Genomic DNA, 14,957 nt, shown 5'->3' with positions numbered 1-14,957 from the left:
TGATTTGCATTTGTTTAGCAGCGACGGTCGTTGGGGGTGTTAGTTTCGACTTCATTATTCAGTGGTCATGAGAGTCTTTGGAGCCGTTAGTGAGCGACTGTTGTTCTTGGAGGCCAGGCTTCTTGAGTCTCCTGGGTAGAGATGAAAGGATGGCATTGTAAGTGGGAGATAGGTGGTGTCGCAGACCTCCTCCTCTGTTGAGGGACGGTTTTTCCAGTTTCGCATACATGGCTTCATAGGCGTTTCTAGCCCATTTTTGGGGGTGCTGCAGCACCGCTAAATTGAACCCCAGCACCCCTAAAATTGAAGAGATTTTTTGTTTTTTATTTTTACTGTATGTCCATGTTTAATAAGCTGAAGAAATGTCAAAACCATATCCAGTATATGGTTTAAACGTAATATTTTAACAACAAAAATACAGCCCCCCCCATGCTTCGAAAATGGTTTGATCCACCCCCCCAAATTTATCTTGCCTGGCCGGCCAGCACTCTGAGTGTTCAGAACCCCTAAAGCTCTGATCCTAGAATCGCCCCTGCGTGGCTTTCTTCACCCCTCTTTCAAACCATCTATCTCTCTGTCCAAAATGTGTACGTTGCTGTCCTCGAAGGAGTGTGTCTTCTCCTTTAGGTGTAGATAGACTGCTGAGTCTTGTCCTGAGGAGTTTGGCCTTCTGTGTTGGGCCATCCGTTTGTGTAGTGGTTGTTTGGTTTCTCCTATGTATAGGTCAGTGCAATCCTCATTGCATTGTACAGCATAAACCAGATTGCTTTTCCGGGTGTGTGGTACACGGTCTTTGGGATGAACCAGTCTTTGTCGGAGTGTGTTGCTGGGTTTGAAGTATACTGGGATGCGGTGTTTGTTGAATATTCTCCTGAGTTTCTCGGAGACCCCAGAAACATACGGGATGACTGTGCTATTCCTTCTGTTCCTTTTCTCCTCGTCGCTCACCTGGTTGGTCTTTTTGGACCGTGTTGCAGTTTTCACAAAGGTCTAACTGGGGTAGCCGCAGGTTTTTAAAACTCCCCTCAGGTGTTTGTGTTCTTCCCGTTGGGCCTGAGTGCTGCTGGGCACATTGTCAGCTCTGTGTTGCAGAGTTCTGATGACGCTCAGTTTGTGTTCCAGAGGGTGGTGTGAGTCGAAAAGTAGATATTGGTCTGTGTGTGTAGGCTCCTGTCTTACCCAATGTGGACGTCACAGTCCAAGAAGGGCAAACTGTTGTTCTTTACATCTTCCCTTGTGAACTTAATGTTCTTGTCCACTGAGTTGATGTGTTTGGTAAACGCTTGCACCTCTTGTGTTTGGATTTTGACCCATGCGTCATCCACATATCTGAACCAGGTGAACCACCTCCTTCAGAGGTGTTCCTCTGAAGGAGTTCAGGGCCCTGTGTTCTACCTCTTCCATATTTATAAGTTGGCCACAATGGGAGATACTGGTGAGTCCATAGCACAGCCGTGTTTCTGTCTGTAAAACTGGCCCCTGAATTGGAAATATGTAGTGTTCAGGCAAAGGTCCAGTAGTTGGCAAATCTGGTCTGGGCTGAGGTTGGTCCTATCGTGGAGGGTGTCGTCCCGTAGCAAATGTTGCCTCACAGTTTCCAAAGCCTCCATGGTTGGTATGCAGGTGAATAACGAGGTCACGTCGTAGGATACCATGGTTTCATCCGGTTCCAGTTTTACGCCTTGGACATTGTTCACAAAGTCAACAGAGTTTTGGTTATGGTGAGGTGTTTCGGCCACTTAAGGGGCCAAGATGTTGGCTATATGTTTGGCAATGTTGTACGTGACCGAGTTTATGCTGCTGACGATGGGCCTGAGGGGGGTTCCATCTTTATGGATCTTAGGGGTCCATATATGCATGGAATGTTATCTTGTAGGTAGAGACGGTGGTATTGTATCCGATCAATGGTCCTTCCTTTCTGTAGTTTCTGTAGCTACTCTATTATTCTCCTCTTGTAACCACTAGTGGGATCGCGACTCAGAGGTTCATAGGTGTTGGTGTCGCTGAGTAATGACGTGATCTTGGCGTGGTAGTCTGTTGTGTTGAGGATAACCGTGCATCTCCCCTTATCTGCTGGAAGGATAGTGATGTTTTCATCCTTGCTCAGGGCTGTCACGGCTTTCCTTTCCCCCATGGTTAGGTTGGAAGGAGGGAGTTTCGCATTAGACAGAGCTGCTGATACCTTTAAACTAAACTGTTCCGCCTCGGTTTCCTTTAGATTGTTTTTCTTATGGCTGATTCTGTGAATGTGATGAGGTCAACTATAGGTAGTTGTTTGGGTGTCATGGCGAGGTTCAGTCCTTTAGCTAAGACCTCCTTCTCTGATTGGGAAAGTACCTTGTCCGACAGATTCTTGATCCATCTGTTCTGCGTTCCGCCAAACATCGGTACACAAAAGAGCTTCTCATATCTATGGCTCTGTTAGCGACGGGCGTTGGTAAACATCGGAACACAAAGAGCCATGGACATCTATAGCTCTGACAACGACTCCAAGGGGATAAATTCTGAGTCTCATCACCAGCCAGTCAGACAAGCTTCGTCTAGTCAGAAAGGCACGAACTGAGGAATCCTCTTGGATATGTTGGTATATGTTGGTATATATCCGGTATATCCGGTATATATCCGGTATATCCGGTATATATACGTCTTCACGGATGTATACCAAGTCCAGTGGCACTTGATTCAACTCCTTTGGATCACATAACGTTATTTAAAAATATACAAATATTGTTTCCTGTAATTACACCTACGAGTCGCTGGGGCAATGTAACGATCTGAAGCGAACCCTGTTAGCTAGCTATGGGAGGCTAATTGAAAATGTCCAAACGCGTTAACACGTTATTAGGTTATTTTCTCACAGAGACAGGCAGCACTTCAGAGCAACCTCTGCCAGAAGTGCGCAATGAAGAGATGGCGCCTCCACAGCTTCAGTAGCGAGAAGCAGGCAGTGCCGTGGTGTTCCAACCAATTGCTCCAGATCCTGTTCTTGGTGTAGGAAACTTTGAATTTCGTGGAGAACGGCCCCTACCTACCAACCTATTCTGTTATTCCCAGCAGCAACCGCAGGGAGAAGATTTCGACAAGAATGGTATGTTACCTACCGGTGCTTGAGTACAGCCCCGCCCGCCGCTGATCGGCCATTCTGTTACTCATCAACACTGATGACAGCGATCACAAGCTTCCACTTTTTGTTCCCATGCCTGTTGATTCGACGAGTTCTCACGCAATGCAGTGTGCTCTCAAAAGCACTGCAGTCCCCAGCCTCAACTCTGCAACTTTTCAGGACCTGGCGTCTTCCACAACTGAAACGGTGCAAGCCATGAGAACCAACGACTTCTTCCGCAGTTGTAGCAGCACACAAGCGAGCTGTGTGTTCAAAATGGCTACCGAGACCGGCAGCAGCCATGGAAGAGATCAGCCAACACAACGCCCGCGGAACAGGACGAAACCGGACGGGAGCATTACAAAGAAATGCACAACAACGAAGTCTTGGACAAGACAACAAGTGAAATCAATGAGCGATTCACGGACAACGACATGGACGCTCTGAATGCCATGAAAAGCTTCCTGACCCCTGGTTCTGCTCAAACGGTAATGGGTCATTTGGATTTCATTTGCCGTCGGTATAAATTCTGTGTGAAGAGGGGCTGAAGAGCGAGCTGTCACTGCTTGATGACATGTGTAAGGGCAGTCACAGCTCTGCGACCAGTGTTGACCAGCGACTGTTATTGTTCAAGGAGACAAACCTGCCAGACGGTTTGATTAACGTGGACAAACTCTTCAAACTGTTTCTGACGGTGCCTATGAGCAGCGCCTCATGTGAGAGAAGCTTTTCTTGCCTTCGTCGGCTCAAGACGTGTTCTGATCTGTTATTCCCACCTATATGCTTATTTAGGTGTCATTACTTATAAATGATTAGGCACACCGTTATTACACAATGCCTACCGTGGCTTGCTTTATTCCACCGTATTGCAAGACTGCCCGAACAATATTCCTCGCGCTTCTCCCCACGTCAACAGGTGACGTCACATACATACGGGTGCCCTTACATGCCAAACCGGTACATGACATCCCTCCTTTTCTGGGAAATAAACTTCAGGTTATTTTCAATTAAAAAATATGAACCCATATAATGACAGTATCAAAACATTCCTAACCAAAACACATACCACATATTCTGTATGCTTTCACCTTTATTAGAACCATGTATTAATTCTCCATTAACACATATTCACTTATGAACAGTCCGTAAACATATAAGACCTTTTAACATGTTAATTTCACATTTGCATCATCAAACAACAATCGTCACTGAACTTGACCCAACAGTTTTTTTTTACATTTCTCAAGTCTATGTCACATCATAATCTGCCAGCCTCGGTGGCAAGCGTCTCTCTCTTAGAGGCCAGTCTGCCCCCGGGGTGTGATTGCTGGTGTTGCTCCGCTCTGCGTTTTGAGCACCCAGTGTCTCTCTGTTTGATGTGCAGTCCTCGGCATCCTGTGATGCTTCTGTTCCCTCCGGCAGGTGTCTCCTGAGTACTGGTGTATCGCTTCACGAATGTTGTGTTCCGTGTGTATCTGGCTCCGGTTGGAGATTCGACGACAACTTGGTTTCCTGATTTGCTCACCACCTTGTGTGGCGTTGTGTTGAATAGTGTTGTCAGTTTATCAGTCTTTTCTTGTCTCACCAGGACCGTGTCACCGACATTGACATCCGAGTACCTGGCGTGACGCCGTTCGTCTGCATAGATCTTTGGTTGTCCTTTCTGTTCTGCATCTCTGTCTCTTACCTCCAGATCAGTGTGTGCTGCTGTAATGCTTGGCAGCTTCCCCCTCATCTTTCTTTTGAAGAGCAACTCCGCGGGACTCTTCCCTGTGGTCGCGTGATCGATGCTCCGGTATACTGTCACATACTTTCTGAGTTCTCGCTTCCAATTGAGTCCATCTGAAACAGCGATGCGAATCCTCTTCATCAGCGAGGCGTTTTGACGTTCTACCTCGCCGTTCGCCTGCGCCCATCGTGGCGTTGTTTTCTCATGCTTGATTCCATTGGTGTCACAGTACTCACTGAACTCCTCTGATTTGAACTGAGGACCCTGGTCCGACCTCAGTGTGACGGGAAGTCCATGTCGACTGAAGATTGTCTCTAGACTGTCTATCACTTTTGACGTGGTTGTGGACTTTAACACGTCATACTCATAGTAGCGGCTGTAGTAATCAACTACAACTAGAATCGAGTCACCTGTCGGCAGGGGTGCGAGTAAGTCAATGGCAATATCTTGCCAGGGCCCCTCTCGTAACTCTGTTGGTCTTAACGGTTCCGGTGCGTCTGGCCGAGCAACAACTTGGCAATCGTGGCATGACCTACAATGTCTCTCGGCTGCTGTCCATTGTTGGCCACCAGCCTTTGCTCCTGAGGTGCTGTGTAGTTCCGACAATTCCTAAGTGTCCTTCGTGTGCTAGTGAGAGAGCGCGTGCCCGCAGTACTTGTGGCAGCACAATACGCGTTCCACGTAGAACCAACTGTCCTATTACACATAACTCATTAGCCACCGCGGCATATGCTGCGCACTTCTCAAAGTGTCCACTCTCAATAGCTTTACGCACCTCGATCAGCTCCTCGTCGTGGGCTGATGCCTCCTCCACCTCGCGGGTTGTCAATGCTCTGGGTGTGGCACTCACTGCAACGAATCTCACGTACTCGTCGGATCCGTGTGCATGTTTCTGTTTCAGTGCGCTGTTCCCCAGCAGACGTGATAGTGGGTCTGCTATGTTCTTTTTGCCTGAGATATGTACTACTTTAAAATCATAAGGCTGTAACTTTAGGACCGATCGCTCTATACGAGCGCATGGTTTCGAGTGTGGGCTGTAGATAGAGTCAAGAGGTTTGTGGTCTGTAACCAAGTCAAATCGTCTACCATAGATGTATGGGTGTAACCTTTCACACGCCCATAACAGACCTAAGGCTTCTTTCTCTGTCTGAGAATACCTGCGTTCACAGTCGGTTAGACCACAACTGACATAACAAATGGGAACATTTTCTCCATTCTGGGTCTGTACTAACACTGCTCCTAATCCCACTGGACTAGCATCTGCAATGATTTTGGTCGGTGCATCTTTGTTAAAGTAGGCTAGTGTCCCTGCTTTGGCTAAGCCCTCTTTCAGCGCCTCAAACGCTTGTTTCTGTTCTGGACCGAATTCAAACGGAGTGTCTTTTATCTTGGCCTCCACAGGCGCCCGTAGGTTGAAGGGTATACGCCTGAGTGGCTGTGCTACTGGTGTCACCTCTGGGTCTATGTGTAGCTTTATCTGTTTTGTTTTCAGCTTCCCTAGTGTGGGGTACTTGGGATTTAGTAGCCCCCCATCTATTTTTTATTTTATATACTTACCTTCTATTTCATATACTTACCTTCATTGACCACTATCAAAGACAGTCACAGGGTGGGCTGGCAGTCATCGCGTACGGGTCGAGGACACTGACAACTCCTGAGAAGAACTACCATCTCCACTCAGGGAAGTTGGAGTTCCTCGCGATGAAATGGGCCATATGTGAGAGATTTAGAGGTTACCTCTACCACGCTTCATCATTCACTGTCTACACAGACAATAATCCCCTCACCTATGTGCTCACGACAGCCAAACTGAATGCGACCACCCACAGGTCGTCAGATGAGTGTTGCCGTTCGTATAGTTAGCCATGCTCTGAAAACGTGTCCTCTGTAATGTCTATTTGACAGATGGAGTAAAACAACAAAAACACCAGCCCTTGTAAGTGTCATTCTTATCAAGTGTGCTACAAATGTTGGTGCCGAAACCCGGGAAACCAGCGCCATTGCCACCATTGTCAGGAGAAAAAGTGGGAAGCAGAGTGAGAACACGTGACCAGCAATGGAACTGGAGCTTGAGCAACTGCAAGACAGGCTGAGTGAGACCCTCCTGCAGTTAGGGCGGGACCAGTTAAAAGAGGTGTGTGTTATTGCTAAGGTCCCCACTGAAAACCAGACAAAGAGGCATGCGCTGATCAGACTTATTAGTGAAACTGTGGATGAAGCAATTGAGAAGGAGGATGAAGAGGTAGCACGTCAGTTTCTGTTCAGACTAGTGGACCTCTCTAGTGAAATGAAGCAGAGAGGGGCGGAGTCACATACTGGTGCAGGTGCAGACAGTACTAACAAGGATGCTGCCGAATTGGCAAGCTTACATGAACAATATCAGGCCTTACAGTCCAGCTTTACTGCATCCACAAAAGTGCTTGAGGAAGAGATATCACGCCTCAGTGAGAAACTAAGTCTTAAAGAACCCAGTAGACCTAGTCAACCTTCAAACCCAACCCCGTCAGTAATCCAACCCCCTGAAGTGACCATACGCAGAGACTTTAAGATAAATGGCCAAATAGGAGAACGGGGGCAGAAAGACAAGTTGTCTTATACAAATCTTACGCATCAGATTGATATGGGGGTGAGAAAAGGCCACAGCGAGTTGGAGATAATAGAGGCTGTAATCCGAGCCATCCGCCCTGGGCTGACTCTCCGTGACTTGTTAGAGATCAAAACCGAACTCACCCTCCCTCAGCTGAGGACCATTCTGAAAGGCCATTTCAAAGAGGATAGCTCTGTGGACCTATATCACCGACTAATCAACATCACACAGGACAGTTAGGAGTCACCACAGAACTTCCTGTTCCGAGCCATAGCACTTAAAGAGAGACTCTTAGCAGCAGCGAGAGAGCCTGGCTCTGATGAACAATACAGCCCTGAACTGATACAGAAGAAGTTCCTAAGAGCTGTGGGAACTGGGCTAGTGAGTGACCAGGTAAAATATCAGCTCAAGAGCTATCTCGATGATCAAGCAACTACTGATGATGTTCTCATTGTTAAGATGATCGAGGCCGCAAGTTTCGAGTCAGAGAGACAGCGGAAATTCAAGAAGAGCTCCCACAGTAAGGAAACCAGAGTGCGGGAAGTGCGAGCTGTGTTGTGCTCGCGCACCAGAACCTGACCCGTGTGGCGAAACCCAAGACAGACAGAAACACGAGATGACTTCTAAGTCTACAAAGGGGGGTTTTATTGTGGGAGGGAAATGTATGGTGAAAAAAGGCGTTCTGTTAGTGGGATGTGTGAATAAACTATGTGTGGTGTCCCGTGGTTTGCGTGTATAACTATGTGTGAGTGTTTTTAGCCAATGTGTGGTGCGGTATGTAAATGACCAGGAGGTGTTGAAGAAATGTGCGTGCACCTGGCGAGAAAGTCCAGTCCGTGATCCAAGAGGGGTTGTCCGAGAAAGTCCAGGTCCGAGATCCGGGAAGTCGAGTCCGAAAGGAGGGGTCCAGGTAGAGGGACAAGGGGGGAGATCGCAGGAGAGGTCCGGGGAGAAACGTGAAGGTCGCTGGGGACGAGGGAGACGCGGGGAGCCGTGGAAATCGCGGAGGGAGAGTCTTGGGAGGAAACAGAGACACGAAGATAAGACACTGGGGAATAAACAGAAAGCAAGGAACGCTGGAGGGCTTATCAGAACTTCACCGCAGGGTTCAGTACGTCGAAGCACTGAGAGACGTTCTGGGAGGCTTTTTGTAGAAGGCTGCCTGATTGCCACAGGTGTGCCTGATGGATGATGGCAAACACCTGGTGCAGTGCAGCGCTCGTCTCAGAGCGCGAGCCGAGCGCTCGGATGTTTCCGGCACGTCCGAGCTGGGGGAGTGGCTTGAACGTGCCGGGGAGGCAGCTCGGGGCGGTGTAACCACAACAGGACCCCCCCTCCTACGGGAGACACCGGGCGTCCGTCCGATGGCGTTGGGGTGGGCCCGATAGAACTCCTCCAGGAGTGCGGGGTCGGCCAGGTAGGACCGGGGAACCCAGCTGCGGTCCTCGGGCCCATAGCCAACCCAGTCCACCAGGTATTGGTACCCACGCCCCCGGCGGCGTACGGCGAGCAGCTGGTCGACATCCCAGACCATGTCACCACCGTCGAGGACCCTGGGGGGTGGAGGAGCTTGGACAGGGGGAGACAAGGGGCTGGTGGCTACCGGTTTGAGGCGCGAGACATGGAAGACGGGATGGATCTTGAGTGAGGTAGGGAGATGGAGACGCACCGCCGAAGGGTTGACGATGCGGTCGATGGTGTAGGGACCGACGTAGCGGGGAGCCAGCTTCCGGTTGAGGGTAGGGAGGGGCAGGTCCCGGGCCAGGAGCCACACCCTCTGGCCAGGTCGATAAGCTGGGGCCGGCACTCTCCGCCGGTTGGCGCTGCGCCGGGCCCGCTCTGTAGCTCGCAACATAGCGGCCCGGGCGGTCTTCCAAACGCGCCGGCATCGGCGGAGATGGGCCCTCGTGGACGGGACCGCTACTTCCAACTCCTGATGGGGGAACAGAGGGGGTTGATAGCCCAGGGAACACTCGAAGGGGGACAAACCGGTAGCCGAACTCTCCATGGAGTTGAGCGAGTACTCCACCCAGGGCAGGTACTTGCTCCAGGAGGCGGGGTTGCTGGTGGTAACGCAACGCAAAGCCGCCTCCAGGGCTTGATTGGCCCGCTCTGCCTGCCCATTGGTCTGGGGGTGATACCCGGAGGAGAGGCTGACCGTGGCCCCAATCCCCTTACAGAAGGCCTGCCATACCTTCGAAGTGAACTGGGGACCACGGTCAGAGACAATGTCCAGGGGAATCCCATGAGGTCGGACGACGTGGGAGACGAGAAGGTCCGCTGCAGAGGGGAGTTTGGTGAGGGCAACAAAATGGACGGCCTTGGAAAACCGGTCGACAATGGTCAGGATGGTGTCATTGCCTTGGGACACAGGGAGGCCAGTTACAAAGTCCAAGGCAATGTGGGACCAAGGTCGGCCGGGGACAGGAAGGGGGCGCAGGAGACCTGCTGGAGGGCAATGGAGAGCCTTGCTGCGGGCGCAGGTGGTGCAGGCTGCCACGAACTCTCTGGTGTCTGCCTCCATGGTGGGCCACCAGACACCCCTGCGGATGAAGGCCGCCGTTCGGTAGACACCGGGGTGGCAGGCAAGATGGCTGGAGTGGCCCCACTCCAGCACCTGGGGCCGGACAGAGGGAGGCACAAATAGCCGGTTCCGGGGTCCATTGCCTGGGTCGGGATGGGCTCGCTGGGCCCTTCTCACCACTGATTCGATGGCCCAGGTGACGGCGCCCACCACCCGGGCCGGGGGAAGGATGGTGTCTGGGGCGTCAGGGGACCCCTCGGGAAACAGACGGGAGAGGGCGTCTGCCCTGACGTTCTTGGTGCCCGGGCGGTAGGTGAGGGTGAAGTCGAACCGGCTGAAGAAGAGAGCCCAGCGCGCCTGCCTGGGGTTGAGCCTCTTAGCCGTCCGTACGTAGGTCAGGTTTCTGTGATCGGACCATACGATGAACGGCTGCCCTGCTCCCTCCAGCCAGTGTCTCCACTCCTCTAGGGCGGCGTGGACGGCCAGCAACTCCCTGTTGCCGATGTCATAATTCTTCTCCGCAGGACTGAAACGCCGGGAGAAGAAGGCGCACGGGTGGATCTTCTGGTCCTCCTCCGACCGCTGGGAGAGGACGGCTCCGATGCCCGTGTCCGATGCGTCCACCTCCACGATGAACTGTCTGCACGGGTCCGGGTGGGCGAGCACCGGAGCCGTTGTGAACAGCCTCTTCAGGGCCAAGAAGGTGGCTTCCGCCTCCGAGGTCCAGGAGAAGGGGCGGAGGTTGGAGGTGAGTGCAGTGAGGGGGGCGGCCACACGGCTGAAACCCCTGATGAAGCGCCGGTAGAAGTTTGCTAACCCCAGGAAGCGCTGGAGTTGCGTCCTGTTGGTGGGCCGTGCCCACTCCTCCACCGCTCGGGTCTTCCTGGGGTCAGTGCGGACGAGCCCCTTCTCCACGATGTGGCCAAGGAACTCCACGGAGGCGGAGTGGAACACGCACTTCTCGGCTTTCACGAAGAGCCTGTTCTCCAGCAGCCGTTGGAGGACCAGGCGGACATGCTGGTGGTGTTCCTCCTCAGTCCTGGAGAACACGAGTATGTCATCCAGGTACACCACCGCGAACGTGTTCAGCATGTCCCGGAGCACGTCGTTGACCAATGCCTGGAAGACGGCCGGGGCGTTGGTGAGGCCGAAGGGCATAACGAGGTACTCGAAATGCCCTAGGTGGGTGTTGAAGGCCGTCTTCCATTCATCCCCTTCCCGGATGCGCACCAGGTGGTACGCGCTGCGCAGGTCCAGCTTCGTGAACACCGTGGCGTGAGTGAGTGGCTCGAACGTGGAACTCATAAGGGGGAGTGGGTATTTATTTTTCACCGTGATATTATTTAACATTCGATAATCTATGCAAGGCCTCAGGCTGCCCTCCTTCTTTGCCACAAAAAAGAAACCCGCCGCCACCGGGGAAGACGAGGGCCTTATGATTCCTGAGGCCAGGGACTCTGATATAATTGCGCATAGCCTCTTTCTCCGGGACGGAGAGGTTATACAGCCGGCCGGTGGGAAGGGCGGCCCCGGGAAAGAGATCTATGGCACAATCATAGGGACGGTGAGGGGGGAGGGAAAGTGCACTCTCTTTACTAAATACAGGGGCTAAATCGTGATAAATGGAAGGAACACCAGTGAGATCTGTGGGAGGAGGCACGGGTCTGAGGCCGCTGGACGGGGAGTGGGCGGAGCGAAGGCAGTTGGCATGACACGCAACGCTCCAACCCAAAATCCGCCCAGTAGACCAAGAGATGTAGGGAGCGTGCCGTTCCAACCACGGTCTTCCTAACACCAGGGGCGCTGTGGGGGCGTGCAAAACCAAGAAACGGATAGCTTCCACGTGATTACCCGAAAGAGTGAGGGTGAGGGAAGCAGTGCTGTGTGTGATTTTACCAAGTGAACGTCCATCTAGGGCTTGGGCTGTGAGGGGTGTGTCTAGGGGGACGAGTGGAATGCCGGCCTGCCGGGCCAGCGAGGTGTCCATCAAACACTCGTCCGCCCCCGAATCCAGGAGTGCACCAACAGACAGTAAGCGGTTACCCCAGGTGAGAGTGACCGGAAAAAGGTGGTTGTGCTCCTTCTTGGGCTGGGGCTGAGGAAGGGTCGTCAGGCTCACTAGGACACCCCTCACTAGTGAGCCGGGTCTTTTTGGGCGAGTCGGGCAGGCCTTGATATAGTGGCCCGACCTCCCGCAGTAGAGGCAGAGGTGGCCATGCATCCTCTGCTCCCTAACTTCCAGCGGGAGCCGTGACCGACCCAACTGCATGGGCTCCTCCTCCGGCCTGGATCCAGAAGCCACCCAGGGTTGCGAGGGGGAGTGTGAGGGTGGAGAGAGCCCACGGGACGCTGACCCAGGGAAGGCACCGGTAGGACGGACGGGGGTTGGTCTATGGGAGGGGCCAGCGCGCGGGGCGGGTTCCTGGCGCCGCTCTCGCAGCCGTTCGTCCATCTGGAGGGCGAGGGTGACGAGCTCGTTGAAGGAGGCAGGGCGGTCCCGAACGATAAGATCTTTGATGGGCTCGCTCAGCCCCCTCCTGTACGCGCTCTTGAGCGCAGTGTCATCCCACCCACTGTCTGCCGCGAGTATCCTTACCTCCAGGGAATACTCTGCCACCGACCTGGCTCCCTGTTGGATGGAATGGAGGCGGCCGGCAGCGTCCTGCCCGTCAGCTGGGTGGTCGAACACCAGATGGAACTCGCGGCGGAAGGCACCATAGTCCGAGGCGAGCTGCTCGGTATGGCCTACCGCCGCTATGGCCCAGCTGAGGGCCTTGCCGGTGAGGAGGGACATGACAAGGGCTACCTTGGTCTCTCCTGTCCTATACCTAGCTGGCTGGTGTTTGAACAGGAGCTCACACTGACCAAGGAAACCCCTGCACAGCTCGAACTCCCCACCGAAGGCCTTGGGGCAGGGGAGGTTAGGCTCGCACCGGGGGTCCAGTGGGGGTTGACTCGGAGGGGGAACGTCGGGACCAGGAACGGGGAAACCGGAGGCCGAGCTGGAGGCAGAGACCGAGGCCAGGGCAGGGTGGTCGCTCATCCTGGAGACCGCTGTGGAGAGTGCAGCGATCTGCGCGGTGAGGGCATCTAACGTACTCGTCGCGGCCTGGGAGCCGGACTGAAGATCGCTGATCTCTCCGGTGACACGGGTGAAGGCAGCAGTAAGCTCTGAGCAGAGAGAGGCAAGTTGGCAACTGTGACTTCTTACTACTGCCTCTAGGGGGACGGGGCTCAGGGGCGTCACAGGGACCGTCCGCTCCTTGGGTTTGCCTGGGTCCATAATGGCTTCGACGTTCTGTTGTGCTCGATCACCAGAACCTGACCCGTGTGGCGAAACCCAAGACAGACAGACACGAGATGACTTCTAAGTCTACAAAGGGGGTTTTTATTGTGGGAGGGAAATGTATGGTGAAAAAAGGCGTTCTGTTAGTGGGATGTGTGAATAAACTTTGTGTGGTGTCCCGTGGTTTGCGTGTATAACTATGTGTGAGTGTTTTTAGCCAATGTGTGGTGCGGTATGTAAATGACCAGGAGGTGTTGAAGAAATGTGCGTGCACCTGGCGAGAAAGTCCAGTCCGTGATCCAAGAGGGGTTGTCCGAGAAAGTCCAGGTCCGAGATCCGGGAAGTCGAGTCCGAAAGGAGGGGTCCAGGTAGAGGGACAAGGGGGGAGATCGCAGGAGAGGTCCGGGGAGAAACGTGAAGGTCGCTGGGGACGAGGGAGACGCGGGGAGCCGTGGAAATCGCGGAGGGAGAGTCTTGGGAGGAAACAGAGACACGAAGATAAGACACTGGGGAATAAACAGAAAGCAAGGAACGCTGGAGGGCTTATCAGAACTTCACCGCAGGGTTCAGTACGTCGAAGCACTGAGAGACGTTCTGGGAGGCTTTTTGTAGAAGGCTGCCTGATTGCCACAGGTGTGCCTGATGGATGATGGCAAACACCTGGTGCAGTGCAGCGCTCGTCTCAGAGCGCGAGCCGAGCGCTCGGATGTTTCCGGCACGTCTGAGCTGGGGGAGTGGCTTGAACGTGCCGGGGAGGCAGCTCGGGGCGGTGTAACCACAACAAGCTGAGGCACATCAGTATCTAGGAGCGGAAGCTGCAGTGGTCGGGAGTCAGGAGTCGTCGCCATCAACATCCACGAGTGTGAAAGCCCTTAAGACACAGGCAGGGAACCAAAAGGAGTCTGCGTTCTACGAGATAATCCGACAGCTGAAAGGAGAAATGGAACAGATGAGAAAAGCCATGAACCACTCCTCTGGCCAAAGACCCTCTCGTCAGCAGCAGCCTGTGAGGAAGCACGGATGCAAAGCCTGTCAAGACAGTGAAAGGGGCGACCAGTGCAACCACTGTTTCAAATGCGGACAGAGTGGCCATCTTTCAAGAGGGTGTAGAGCTCAGAGGCCTGAAAAATCGGAGCAGGTAGACACATCTAGCTGAACTGTCACCAGCAACCTCATCGACGACAGTATTCAGCTACTAGAAGCCAGAGTGTCTGCCCGACAGCGAGACGAGGCAGGGCGGGAACAGCAAGCACCCACAGTGAGTCATATCTCCTCAAAACGCCAGTCACAGCTGCTGAACCTAATTGGAAAGAAATACATGATAAACTGTTACATTGATGGTGTAGCCACACAGGCATTGTGGGATACCGGGTCGCAGGTCTGCCTAATCAGTGAAGAATGGAGGAGAAAACATCTCCCACACACCAAGGTGAGAAGCACAGAAGAGATCCTTGGCCCTGGCACCCTGACTGGTAAAGCAGCAAACCAGACAACCATTCCTTTCTTTGGATGGGTGGAAGTGACTGTCCAGTTAGCACCGAATAGCACCACTCAGACCCCACCAATGGAACTCACTGTGCCAATACTAGTAACCACACACCAGGGCACCGCAGAACAACCGATCATCGGTTACAATGTAATTGAACACCTGTTAGAGTCTGGAGCTGGACAGCCATCAAGTGTAATCACAAAGGCACTAAGCATTGCGTTCGCGGTTGACTACAAGAA

The sequence above is a fragment of the Lampris incognitus genome, chromosome 3 (assembly GCF_029633865.1).
Source record: "Lampris incognitus isolate fLamInc1 chromosome 3, fLamInc1.hap2, whole genome shotgun sequence".
In the NCBI taxonomy this organism is placed as follows: Eukaryota; Metazoa; Chordata; class Actinopteri; order Lampriformes; family Lampridae; genus Lampris; species Lampris incognitus.
Note: the sequence above shows the minus strand (reverse complement) of the source record.